Source organism: Carassius carassius, chromosome 4 (genome assembly GCF_963082965.1).
Source record: "Carassius carassius chromosome 4, fCarCar2.1, whole genome shotgun sequence".
Taxonomy (NCBI): domain Eukaryota; kingdom Metazoa; phylum Chordata; class Actinopteri; order Cypriniformes; family Cyprinidae; genus Carassius; species Carassius carassius.
Window position 1 is genome coordinate 1,095,776 of NC_081758.1, and position 14,773 is coordinate 1,110,548.

The following is a 14,773-nucleotide window of genomic DNA, read 5'->3' on the forward strand; positions in this document are numbered from 1 at the left end:
CGAACACTTTCATCTTAAAGAACTATGCCCCCCGGACTGCTCCGTGTTTGGGACTCCTCGGCTCGCGCGACGTGGAGGCGGTCTTGCGCTGGTCTTTCGGGACTCTTTCTGCTGCAGCTTGACGGACACAGCTTCGTTCGACTCATTTGAGATGCAGATGTGTAAGGTTGGGAAAACACACTCCTATTACTGTGTTTTAGTTTACCGTTTACCGACCTCCTGGTCCTGCACGCACATTTCTTGATGATTTCACTGAGTTTTTAACGTCTATCATAAAACTAGATCGCGTTTTAGTCCTTGGGGACTTTAATTTGCATATTGATGATCCCACTTGTTTGAATGCAGCTGAATTGTTGACTACCATGGACTCGTTTAATTTTGTACAGCACGTTTCTGCCCCCACCCATAAAAAAGGTCACACATTAGATTTGGTCTTCTCTTGTGGCCTAACCATTGATAAACTGAGTGTGGAGGATTTTCTAATTAGTGACCATTGTTGTATATCTTTTAATTTGTCACTTATCACGATGCCTACTGTCTGCAATGTTGTAACACAAAAACGCATCATTAGTGAGACAACACTTAGTGATTTCTCTGCCTCCTTTGACTCTCGCTCCTTTGTTGATTGTGATGATGTTGATTCATTTGTGCAAAGTCTCAACAACGACTGTCTGTCGATTTTGGATATGGTAGCGCCTGTTAAAAACATTTCAGGGTCACATAAAAAAGCCCTCCCATGGATGAATGATAACATTTGTAGTTTTAGGAGAAAATGTCGTAAGACTGAGCGTCTGTGGAAAGCAACTAAATTGGAGGTACACAGACTCCATTTAAAAGATATGATACTGGATCTGAATGAACTGATAAAGCAGGCTCGCTCGGCTTATTTTTCCAATCTTATTTCAGGTAATAAGAAAAATCCTAAGGTCTTGTTTGACACCATCGAAAATCCAACTGCACCTTCAGCTCCTCTTGTGCCTGTGTACACTCATGAGGACTGTAACAACTTTTTGTTGTTTTTTGTGAACAAAGTACAAGACATTAGGGCCAGTGTTAAAGTTCCCATAATCACTGTGTGTTCTACTGAATTTTCAATGGTGTTGTCTTGGTCGTTCCTTCACTCCTGTCAGCCTACAGGAGGTGAAGACCTTAATAGGAAATATGAAACCGTCTTCAAGCCCTGCTGATATTGTCCCAACACCCCTATTGCTGAAAATGTTTGATATTGTTGGCCCCTGTATGGTAAAAATAATTAACCTGTCACTTGCATCTGGCTCAGTCCCCAACTACTTCAAACACGCTGTGGTAAACCCGATCCTTAAAAAGCCGAATCTTGACCCCTCAGAACCTCATAACTATAGGCCCATATCAAAACTTCCATTTATTTCAAAAATTTTGGAAAAAGTGGTGGCAAGCCAGCTGACCTCCTTTATGGAGCAGCACAACTTGTTTGATATTTTTCAGTCTGGTTTTAGAAAATTGCACTCCACTGAAACAGCTCTTATTAAAGTCTCTAGTGATGTGATGATGGCAGCGGACACTGGCCGCTACACTGTACTTGTACTTCTCGATTTGACTTCCGCTTTTGACACGGTAGATACTGATCAAACGGCTTCACAATGAGATGGGACTATCTGGATCTGTCCACCAGTGGTTCTCTTCCTATATTCATGACAGAACCTTTAATGTCGCTATAAACAATGTACAGTCAGATGTGACCAATTTGACCTGCGGAGTGGCACAAGGGTCAGTTTTGGGCCCTATTTTGTTTTTACTGTACATTTTGCCACTTGGTCATATTATGGGTTGTTTTAAGGATGTTTCGTATCATCTCTATGCTGACGATGTCCAGTTGTACTGTTCTTTCAATGATGCTGAGTTCCATCGTTTATCACTGTTTTCAGAGTGTGTGTCCTCCATCAAAGACTGGCTGGCCTCTAACTTTCTGCAGATAAATGCAAGTAAAACTGAAACACTGATCTTTGCTCCAGACCACAAGATCCCACTGATCAAACAGCACCTTGGCTCTCTTGGCTCCTCTGTTAAATCCAGCCTCAGAAACCTGGGGGTTGTGTTTGACCAGGCCATGTCTTTGGAGATACACTCAAAACAGCTTGTCCGAAACTGCTTTTATCACCTTAGGAATATCTCTAAAATACGCAAAATGATGTCAAAGAAGGATCTGGAAATTATTATTCATGCTTTTATATCAACTAGACTTGATTATTGCAACTCTGTTTTTACCTTCTTGAATAAGTCAGCCTTGAACAAACTGCAAATGGTTCAAAATCCTGCTGCTAGACTTCTAACTGGTGCCCCCAGAAGGTCTCATATCACTCCCGTTTTATTAGCTCTCCATTAGCTCCCTGTAAAATTCAGGATTGATTTTAAGATTTTAGTGTTGACTTATAGGGCATTAAACAGTCAGGACTCACAATACATCAAGGACCTTTTGACCCCATACTCCTCAAGCCGCACTCTTCGGTCCTCTGGCCAGAACCTGCTTATGGTCCCAAAATCTCGCTATAAGACCCGAGGGGACCTGTCTTTTCAGTCTGTTGCCCCCAGACTGTGGAATGCCCTGCCTCTGTCTCTGCGTCTGGCAGACTCTGTTGACTCTTTTAAAAAAGATTTGAAGACTTGTTTATTTAAGAAAGCTTTTGGTTGATGGGTTTTTTCAGTAGTGTTACTTTGATTTGACTTATGTATATACATTTTTATTGTTTTGTTCTACTTTTCTTGTGTACAGCACTTTGTGATTTTATCTGTGAAAAGCGCTTTAGAAATAAACTTTACTTACTTACTTACTTACTTACTGCATTTGGTTCGGACCACAGCCTGCCTTCCAAGCTGTGCGGTTCACGGCCCTTAGACGGACAAAGCCTATACTTCTGAGGGAAGGCAGCTTCTGCTCTTCATGCCAGGGCAATACTCATGATTATAATGGATTCGCGAGGAAGCGAGAGTGCCAACACCTCAAAAACACGGTGTCACCCTCCATGTTCAGATGCATTATGTCCCCCAGGTTCCTTCGGGCGACGATTGCTATGTCTGTTTAAATGCTGTTTGTGTGAGTTCCACAATAAAAGCATGTATACAATCAACAAAAGAGCTTTACTTCCTCTTACACTCATCACTGTGTCACTCGCCCTGTCTCAGAACAGTGCAGAGCCACAACCTATGATTATAATGGCCTCGCGAGAGAGCGAGAGTGCTAACACCACAAAAACACATGCATCGTGTCCCCCATGAGGTTTGTGTGAGTAAAAAAACATCAAAGCGGTGTCCTTAGCCCTGCAATCCGTTCGGTCGAAACTGGAGCGGCAACTTGTACTGATTCAAACCGACAACACGTCTGTGGTCTCGTACATAAATCGCCAGGGCGGCGTGCGCTCTAGAGCTCTATTCAAACAGGCAGCGAGTCTCTTGTTATGGGCGGACCGACACTTAATCTCCATAAGAGCGTCACACATCCCCGGTACTTTGAACCGTGGAGTGAGCATGTTTCGAGGAACGGGATTCCTCAAGGAGATGGAGGCTTCACCCAGGATCAGATCTAATGATTTGGGAGGGAGGAAGTGGATTTGTTTGCCACGAGCGAGAACACACACTGTAAAGACGTTTTTCTCGCTATCTCACTCCCCCTGCCGGGAGATGCTCTGACATCGCGTTGGCCGGAAGCCAGGCCTACACGTTCCCTCCGGTGAAGATTCTGCCTGTGTTGTGCAAAATCAGGGAGGAGAGAGCATCAGTTATACTCGTAGCCCCGAACTGGCCGGATCAGCCCTAGTTAGTGATGGCTCCCCATGGCGAATCCCTCTCAGACAGGACCTGCTGTCTTAGGCGAACGGCACAATATGGCACCCCAGCCCCGAGCTGTGGAACCTTCATGTGTGGCCGCTGCGTGGACCATAATAAGTGGGACGCTCTGCACTCACGAGTGCTAAACACACTTATGAAGATGCGAGCACCATCAAACATTCGCTGCTACGCGCAGAAGTGGGGAGTTTTCACAAAATGGTGCAAGGACATTTATGTTGACCCGGAGACCTGTTCCGTGTCGGATGTTTTGCGCTTTCTACAGCACAATATGGATAGCGGGAGTTTGAAACCATCCGCGCTGAAGGTGTATGTGACCGCTAGTGCCGCTTTTCGTTCCCCGGTTGACGGGCAAGCGATCGGTAAGCACGCTCTGGTAATCAGTTTTCTCAGGGGAGCAAGGAGATTGTGTACTTCATGGCCGCCCTCCGTGCCGCCGTGGGATTTAGCTCTAGTTTTGAGGGCTCTATCTCTTACTACCGTTCGAGCCCTTAGCTTCGATTGCGGTTAAGGAGCTTCCCTGAAGTCTGCTTTGCGTTTGGTGAACGATATTGCATCAGTTTCGGACCTGGCGACTGTAACGTCACTCTCCGGCCGAGACCGGGTTTCGTTCCGAAGTCACTCAATACACCGTTTTGTTTCCCTGCCGCCTTGCGCCTTGCGTTGTTTCCCTGCCGCCTTGCGTTGAGCCGTCAGCCTCGCGTGACGTTGATACTCAGAGCGCCGAGACCCTGTTAGGGTTTTACGGATGTATATGAATCGCTCGGCCGCCTTTCGTCAGTTGGACCAGCTTGGTGGATGTAATAAGGGACGTGCTGTTTCTAAACAGAGACTTTCTCACTGGATCGTGGATGCTATCGAATGCCAGGGGAAGGGTTATCCCCTCAACATCAGAGCTCATTCTGCGAGGACAATATAAATGCTTCCTGATGGGCCTGGTCTAGAGGTATGTCGGTCCAGTATTTATGTTTTGCTGCTGGCTGGTCTTCCCAGAACACAATCGCCAGGTTTTACAAGCTGGATGTACCCTCTGTAGTGTCACATGTACTTTCGGTGAGTTAAGTTTTATACATTCTGTTATAACCAGCTATACAGTAGTTACCATGGCTGCTAACTCTGTGTTATGGTTTAAATGGTTTATGCAGTTGTCACCGCTAAGCTGTCGACTCTGTGTTTACTGTCAAGCTTGAGTGCTTTTGTGTTGTGTCTGCCCTGTTTAGTGCGGGCTTCACATTTATTGCATGAAGATATGCAAATTTCGTTAGGGTCGGAGCTGATGTCTCATTGGTCTATTTCCGCCTATCAGATGCAAGCACTCTTAGCAACACGGCCATTGGCTAGAACTGTCCTGCTTATGTGTTGGGGTGATTGACTCTGTTCAGGGCTTATCTTCACTGCTCTCACGGCGGGATTTTATACAGTTCCCATATACGTCTTAGCTGACGTAATGTTGAGTTCCCGCCTCGAGAGGGAACGTCTCCGGTTACTATCGTAACCTCGGTTCCCTGAGAGGCGGGAACGAGACATTACGTTAGCCGCCGTGGTCGCTGTTTGATCAGCTGTGCTAGCGTTCAGTCGTGATTCTGACGTAATTTTCGCGCCCATGCAATTTATACTGCCCGCGAACCTGTCAGTATTTGCATGCTTCGCGTCAATTGGCCAGCTGCCCCCAGCTGGCGTTAGCCAATAAGATTTCAGCAAAAGTGGAGAAGGGAGGAGTTCCCATATACGTCTTAGCTGACGTAATGTTGAGTTCCCGCCTCGAGAGGGAACCAAAGAATTAGTGGGAGCTGAAGGATTTTTCTGAAGAACAGCAGGCAGTTTATATTTGTAGCCTATAGTCCTAGATATGCATAGGCCTATATACAGGGCTGTGTATTCAGTTAGTTGCCAATCAAAATGAATTAGACTTAAATGTGGGTGTATAATTAAATTATGTAACATATTAAAGTTTTTGAATGAATGCCCCATTTCTCCTGTTCTTCCCAAACAGATAAAATTTTGTCTGAAAACAAAAAAACTACTACACTGCTACTTTTACGTCGAAGAATACAAAACAAAAGAGTCAGTCGCATTTGGGTACATCCTCTAAATGAAAAAAGGACACAATATGGCGCTTACCACCACCTTGTTCAGGAGCTGCAGATGAGCCCGGAAAAGCACCTGCAGTACTTCAGAATGAGTACACAGCAAATGGAGGACCTGCTGTTAATTATTGGACCTGACATCACAGCGATGTCTATAAATTACCGGACACCAATTGGGCCAAAGGAAAAACTTGCAGTGACATTGAGGTAAGCCATTTTCTATTTAACCTATTTGTCTGATTTACGCTTTAATAATATGTTGTTGGAAGAAAGAAGAATTAAATTCAAAACAATAATTAATTAAATGGACTTTATCATGTGAGCCATATGACAAGGTAACACAGTAATGTACACATGGATACTTTTAATAAAAATAATTGCAGGAACAGTATCAATAATATAATCTAAAACATAAAACTGGATTAGGAAACTATTTCCAAATCAATAAACCAACGAAGCAAGCAAAAGAGACAAACAGAAAGACAGAGAGACAAATAAATTAATAAATATCATTGAATTATAACTATGAATATAAATAAATAAATATATTACATCTCATTGAATTATAACTATGAATATAAATAAATAAATATATTACATTTCATTCAATTATAACTATGAATATGGCACATTATATGTTGAGGAAGCTGAATTTTAATGTGGAGTATTCCAGCTACCAAACAGTGGTCCTGTGTGGTAACTAGGCACACCTAGCCCATGATGTGTTTGACTCTGTGCATCCAGGTCATCCAGGATACGCAGCATCTCTATTTTAGCTCTGGTTTGTTCTCTTTTTCCCAGAGATCTCATTTGAGGTGCTAGACTTAGAAGGAAAAGCTCAGTTTCATCATGTTTTTTTGGTGGCACTGTTGGTGTTACTAAAAAGTCCATAAGTTTTTCATTTATTTGTGTGTTTGGACTTTTTGAGTCGTTTCTTCTTCTTTTTTTCTGGGTCTCTGAGGCTGTTCTTGAACTTCTTCACTTTCAGTCCCTGCTGTCTCTGGTACTGGGCTTTCCTCTTCTGATATAATTTGTGTGTCTAAATCACCTTCATGGATCGACCCATCCATAAAGTTTTCGAAATCAACATTACTGATTGTACTGCGGAAAAGACAGAGGGACAATTTTATTTTATTTTTTTACCACCATTAAAGGGATAGTTCACCCAAAAATGAAAATTATGTAATTAATTTATTTCCCTCATGTTGTTCCAAACCTCTAAAACCTTCATTAATCTTCAAAACACAAATTGAGATATTTTTAATTAAATGACAGGAGGGTGAGTGATTAATGGCAGAATTAACATTTTTGGGTAAACTATCCCTTTAAAAGTCTTCTTCAAGACATGCACTTTGTTACAAAGTTAATTGAAAGTGCATTACTACAAATTACTACAAATTTAACCTTATGCAGAAATACATTCAGGTAGGAAATCGCAGCAGCATATTTCCATTCCTTTTGACGCACTGCTCTGGAGCCACTTGGCAACTGCTGTCTTTTTTTCCACTTGATGTAGTTGTCTCGAAGTGACTTCCATCTTGTCCTGCACTCATTTTCTGTGAAGAGATAGAAATGTTTATATTAATGTTTGTTTTACAGGTATCTGGCCTCAGTAAATTCAGTCAGAACACTTGCCTTCCACTATCGTATGGGAGAGAGCACAGTGGCTAAAGCCATCAAGGACACATGTGCTGCAATTAACAGGTGCATGATGGATACACACCTAGCAAGACCTACTGAGCAGGAGTGGAGGAATATTGCTTCGAAGTTTTCATCTAGGTGGAATTTCCCTAACTGCATAGGAGCGATAGACGGGAAGCACATCCTCCTCTTTGCACCACCTCATTCAGGCAGCCTTTACTTCAATTACAAAAAAACATTCTCGGTAGTATTATTGGCTGTGGTGGATGCTGAGTATCGCTTCCGTCTAGTCCATGTTGGAGAGTATGGACGGTCAAGTGATGGGGGTGTCTTTGCTGGCTCAGCCATAGGGCAGGCATTGGATGCAAAAAAGCTGGAGGTGCCAGATAATCAGCGGCTACCAGGAGCAGAGCATCTGGGGAACATGCCATTCACTATTGTTGGGGATGCAGCATTCCCATTAAAAACCTACCTGATGCGGCCTTACCCTGGTCGAGACATATCCAAACAACAACGCATCTTCAACTACCGATTGTCTCGAGCGTGCAATGTGGTGGAAAATGCCTTTGGCATTTTGTCATCTCGCTGGAGGATCCTGCATAGCAGGATCAACATACACCCTGACAAAATAAACAGCCTTATTTTGTCAGCATGCCTCCGGCACAACTTTCTTCTCAAGCCAATGGAAGTAGAGAGGTGGCTAAATACCAGTGCTCCAATTGCTGGATCAATTGAGAGCATCTCTGCTGCTGGAGGACCTCGTGGTGCAAGGGAGGCCTACACTGTTCGAGATAAATTCTGCTCTTTTTTCAACTCTGAAGGACATGTGTCTTGGCAGAATGAAATGGTGTAATGATCACTATAGTGTGGCCTTACTGACCTTAATCATTTAATTGATATTAGATTCGATCACTTCCTAGATATCTTATTCCTTCTTAGCTCATAATTTAGTCTCTGATTATCATTAGCATTCTAGATTAACAATCATCAATTATTAGCATTGTTTTGTATTATTTGTATTATAATAGTTATAAAAGTTTTTGTATTATTATAAGCAATTTCAACATTTTCTTATGCTGTAACTACCAATATTGATTTGTTTGCTTAAAACAAAGATGCTACATAATCTTTGCATAAGGTATGCTTATTTAATTATAATCATATTACTGTTGAGGTAGTTTTTCTTAATTCAACTTGAGTATTTGTTTACTTAAAATAACAATTGTCAGTTTGTGATAAACATTAATGATATTTTTAAAGACATTATAAAATTAAGACAATGTATGTACTGTACATTATTTTATGATTGTACTGTACAATTACATAAAGTTGTTGCTAACGACTGTCACTGAACATTTTACCTCAGATAGAAAAATAGACATTCTTACCTGAAATACCGATGACATCGGCAATCTTCCTCCATGATGATGACTTCCTTATGTTGTCTTTGAAAAATCTATGGTTTGTCGCATATAATTCTGGGTATTTTCCTACTTCGTTGATTAATTTTTCGTCATCCATCGCGGTCCGCTCCTCCGCTATTTAAATGACCTGAAGTGTGTTGTGACGGCTGTGACCTGGTAAATCCACTAGGAGGCTGCCGACAACAATTAATGTAATCACGACAGGCAAATGTTACACAGGCCAATACTTTAATATTTTGCGTATGTAAAAATGTCTCAAGAGAAAAATAAAATATTAAAAGCACTACGTTTATTATACATTTAACTATATATGTTTACATTTTAAACATAGCTGTACAACTAATATAAGTAGTATTTTGCAGCAGTGGTATCTTGGTGTAATGTATGAACAACGATTTGAAACAAATATAATGTTTTTTAATATAAAACTATGCAGATGGCGCTCTGTTGCGCGGCAGAAATTTGAACAGCATTCTGAGTCGTAGCTGGGCGCCGCAGACAGACGCCGAATGGCGCCGCCGGTGTGTGTACACTCATAGAGAATAATGTGTTCGAATTTTAAAGAGGTGGCGCGATGCGACGCGGTGCTGCGCTTCTCGTCTGGTGTGCGACTCCCTTAAGTGTCTTAAAATTATTAATAAAATAAATAATAACAAATTGTTTGAACATTAAAACATGTAAATTACAGTTTGGTATGACAATTAATGAATTTAACTAACCTTGACATTAAATGAGAGAGAGAGACAAGAATTAGTTGTTTCTTTAACGGTCCTCTTTGTTGTCTGAGGATGTGCTGCAATCGTCATGGTAACTCTACTCTCTCAACTGTCACCCAGAGTTCAGAAAATGCAGCTGAACTACACAGTGCAAACTCATCATATATTTAAGTAATTAAAATAAAACGTATATACATACATGTAAATAGAAAGTAATGTGAAAAAATTAAAATGAAATATATATAAATAATTTAATTTGTGACCCAAACTATATGTAGGCTGGTCACACTCTCCCCAACAAAGAAGCTAATGCCTCCAAATATTCTTTAAATATCCATATTAACTTGTTGGTTCCTTTTATCTCTCAATAGAAGTATAATGGTGTAATTGTCTGGTATGGTATGAAAGGAGCAGATATGTAGAATAATGGTACGTATGTTGGTGTTGGAAAAGTGTAGTTTTGGGAATAACTGCTTGTTGGCATGGCTGGTGTCCCATAAAACCCTAAAGTGTTAACTGCTGAGTGTGTTTGTAATGATGGCTGACCTAAATGTGAAAAGGTGAGTCTCTGTGCTGGTCTTTGTTGTCTTGTAGATCTTCTGGGTTGTATTGAAGGGGGGTTTTCATTAGTTGTATGTGAGTTAGTTTGGACAACAGGAATGCCTCCATTTTCATGGATGCTCTCTGGTATGAGTACATCCTCATCTACAGGCAAGTATTTTTCATCCGCTTGTGTTTCTGCAGGTAGATGTTCCCCATATTTTTTTGTTTCTGTAAGTTGCTCTTTTTGTTTGCTTTGTCTATTTCCACTTATAGGTCTTCTCGGACTGGGAAGTGTAAGTTCTTCAGATGATCGTTGGTAAGTTGGATCACTCTCCTTTGACAACATAGGTTGTAAATTTTTTTCTCTTTTCTGTGTACTTTCTGGTATCCTTAACCAGTAGTATGTATTTTCTTCTTCAGAATCAGTCTCATCACTGTTTGATGAAGTATCTCTCTTTGTTTTAGACCTTGTCTTTATGTTCCCCTTTCTTGCTGCAGGTGGCATCTCAGATACAGGTGATGGAACAGGTAGGTCAACAGGTAAGTCATTTACAAGGTGTAGCAGATTTCTGTGTAGAGTACGAATTTTTGATGTATCATTTTCTGGACTGACTCTATATACTGGGCTATCATTTAGTTGTTCTTTAATGATGTAGATTTGTTTCTCCCAGTAAGACTTAAGTTTTTCTGGTCCACCTTTTCTCATAATATTCTGGACAAGTACTCTATCTCCAGGATGCAGAGTGATTCCCCTTGACTGACGGTCTTTTATTTTTTTCCCTTTTCACTAGACAATTTACTATATCCACTTGCAATTCTGTATGCTTCTTTCATTCGTGCAGCCCATTTATCAGCATATCTTGTTGGAGAGTCATCTGTTTCTTCTGAATTCAATCCAAACAGTAGATCAACTGGCAGACGAGGAGATCGGCCAAACATTAAGTAGAAGGGTGAAAATCCAGTTGCCTCATGTCTCGTGCAGTTATGAGCATGGACAACACATGCTAGATGTTCTTTTCAGTTCTCCTTTTCCTTCTTTTGGAGTGTTCTCAGCATTTGTAAGAGAGTCCTATTGAATCTCTCAGCTGGGTTACCTTGGGGATGATAGGGTGTGGTCCTTGAGTTTCCAACTTCAGACAGTCTATTCAAGGTCTTGAACAGTTCATTCTCAAACTCTCTTCCTTGGTCATGATGTAATTTATTTGGATATCCAAAGCGTGGAATAAAATCATTGAATATCTTTTCTGCCGCAGTTCTTCCAGCCTTGTTCTTGGTTGCATAAGCTTGAGCATACCTGGTAAAGTGATCAATTACAACCAGTATGTACTCAAAACCACCTTTACTTCTCTCCAGGTGTAGATAATCTATGGAAATGAGTTCAAGAGGACAAGTAGTTGTAATGCTTCCCATTGGAGCGCTCTCATGGGTAACAGGCTTCTTTTGCTTAATGCATGAACATCTTTTGGTAACATAATTTTCGATATCCATTTTCATATGTGGCCAATAAAATCTCTCTATTGCCAGGTGTATCACCCTTTCTGTGCCCACATGACCCATGTCATCATGAAGATGCTTCAGGACATTTTTGTAACACTATTGAGCTGATGGTATTTCAGCCATCTGTTCCATATTAATGAATCCTAACTCTAACACATTCTGCACTCAAAGACCAGCACGTGAACAAACCAGGGCTTTGAGTTTTACTACATCTTCCAACATAATTCACCATTTGGGGCGCCGCGATGTGATGATGTGATGTGCTGAGATCTGACAAGCCTAAGTTATTAGGGTGGGTGTTTCCACAGAGACAAAGGAACTTTTTCCCGCTTCAGATCGCGGACGTTCATTGGTTGTTCACGCGAACAAAGGCGTGAACCATTTCAAGCCATAAGAGCTGACCCCGGAAGGTCCAGCTCTGGTCTTCGCTCTTCGTGCTTCGCTCTTGCCTTTTTCCCGGACCCTGCTCGTCCTTCTTCGTGGCCTCGGTCCGCTCTCCTATCGCTGTCCCTCTCAGCACTTCATCTGAGAGAACAGCCATGGCTCCTCCGGGAGCGTTTATTTCTTTTGTCTTCGTTTATTTTCATTACTAAGTTTATTCACCTATTCGCCTCTCCACACGAGGAAGATGAATTCTGAAGCATTGCTTTCTTTGAACTTTCAAATTTCGCGCGATTCCGCAGCAGCCCGGAAAGCAGAAAGGACACGCCCAGACTGACGCATGCCGCACGCCCGCTCGTCTTTTGCATACACAAAGAGAACATGCAAGTATCATTCTCTATGGAGATTTAAATGCTGCTTAAAGTTTGTCTATGATTTGATTTCTATGTTGCCTTTCAAGGGTTACTGTCTGTGAGTTTTGCATATCACGCCTATTCTCTCATTCATCCTCTCTCACTCTCTCTCTCTCTCTCTCTCTCTCTCCCTCATTTGGATTCCGTTATGTCTTGTACAAAGTTTACTGTCTATATTGTCGTACGCGTATTTACTCTGTATAAATCGTAGTTTGATGTATCATTAGTTCAATTATTAAATTCCATATACTCCAGATTGTCTGTCTAAGTTGCTCATGTTACGAAGTCAATGAAATGTCGATCTTAGCTACAAAGCTCATTTGTTACTTTTAAGTAATATAAATTTTATAAGGACAGGAGAATGGTTTCATGGCCAGAGACTATTTGTCCTGGAATTATAAGAAGTGATAGCGTTACTGAGAATTAATAAGTAAATCTTACGGTCGTTTGCTGGATGAACCACGTTTGATTTACATTAATTTCTAGTAAAAGATATCACAATAATTGATATGAAGAATAGAATATTGAAATATTAATGAGTAAATTACAGTGCCTTGTGATGAGTTATTAATATATACAATTGACCTATTTTTCATCTTCAATCATTTTAATGCAACTGTAATATGATATATATATTAATCATATTCCTGATTAATTACCCAAATTCCCTATATATCATTTGAGTTAATTATTATGTACAACCCAGTGCGGCTACATTTTTCTTAAATTCAGCTGGTAAGACCAGTTGTTTCTGGTGAGTGGTCCTTCGATACAGCAAGCCATTTTCAACTTGCAGTTTTTTCGACTCATGTAATAATATCTTGACTGGGCCATGTAACTCTCTTCTGACTTCACTGGTGAGAGTTTGGTTGTTTTCTTTCAGTTTTAATATGTCCCCAATTGCAGGATCTTCTTTCTGTGCTCTCTGTAACTCACTGTGATGTATTGTTGACAGCAGTGGCGGCTACTGGTCTGTCAGAGAGGGGAAGCTCATTTTCGGCCTACATCATAAAATTGTCTATTTATTTAAAAGTAAATTCTGCCCTACGTTCCTTTTCAAGAAAATGGTCTGTGACCCTGTCGTACCAACTAGGAGTCTTTTCAAGTGACTTGACCAGTGTCCTCTCAATGGCCAGCAGAGCTAGGCTGCTTAAACAGCCTTGGCCCATTGTGTTTCGGGTGTAGGACTTGAGTCGCTTTAAACAGGAGAAGCTCCTTTCTACACCTGCAGATGTAGCTCCAATTGTTGCCACTAATGAGAACAGTTTGTAAAGCTGAGGCATTGCACTGTCCAACTCCATGTCTTTAAGGAACACCAAGTAATCACACAGCTTTCCCCTGTTACCCTGCAAGTCCTGATCTGAATACAGGACTTGAAGTTCTGACCTCAGTCTTCCTGAATCAAAGTGATGGCCATAACTTTTCAGGACACTTTGGAGGGCCTCCTCTGGAAATACCTGTCTCATGTCATCAAATTTCCCTGGATTGACTAATTCTAAGAAGAGCATGCTTTCCAAATTTGAAAAACGTCGAGGAATCTGCTCCAAGATGTTATCAAGGATGGCCATGTACAGATTTCTGTATCACACTTGAGGATCCTGCAATTGGGTCAGACAGCGCTTTCTCATGGGCTCATCTCGTGGGTCTGATGTGAGATCTGCTGTTTTGGTATAAATGGCTTGGAAAGCCCCCACTTACCTCTTCTCTTTGACAAATACAAGAAGATATTAAATTCTGTTATTGCAGTAAAGAACATCCATCGCCCTCTGCTGGACAATATCAAAGACCACATCAGTCTCAGAGAAGATTTGTTCATATGTGTACAACATGAACACAAACTCAAAATCCTCCAGTTTCCTCACAAAGCCTTTGGCACAATCCAGTGTATCATCATCCATAGGTGTATCTGCAATGATGTTCTCAAATGTCTGCAGGAGGCCATCATAATTGTTTGCCACAGTGCTCACTATCCGTGATGTGAAATTCCATCGAGTAGGAGCGTTTCTGGGCAACCTTGAACAGCCTGCAGACTCCAGAAAAGATGTCCTCTTTGTGGATTTTGAAAAAAATGTGGCAAATCCAGAGAGTGATGAAAAAAAAATTCTGCACTCAGGCAAGCATTTAGCCCCCTGTGACAGCACCAGATTCAGTCGGTGTGCATAGCAATGCACAAACATTGCACTGGGGGCTATTGCTTTCACTTTGGCCTGCAGACCATTGAGATCTGAAGCCATGACAGCAGCCCCATCATA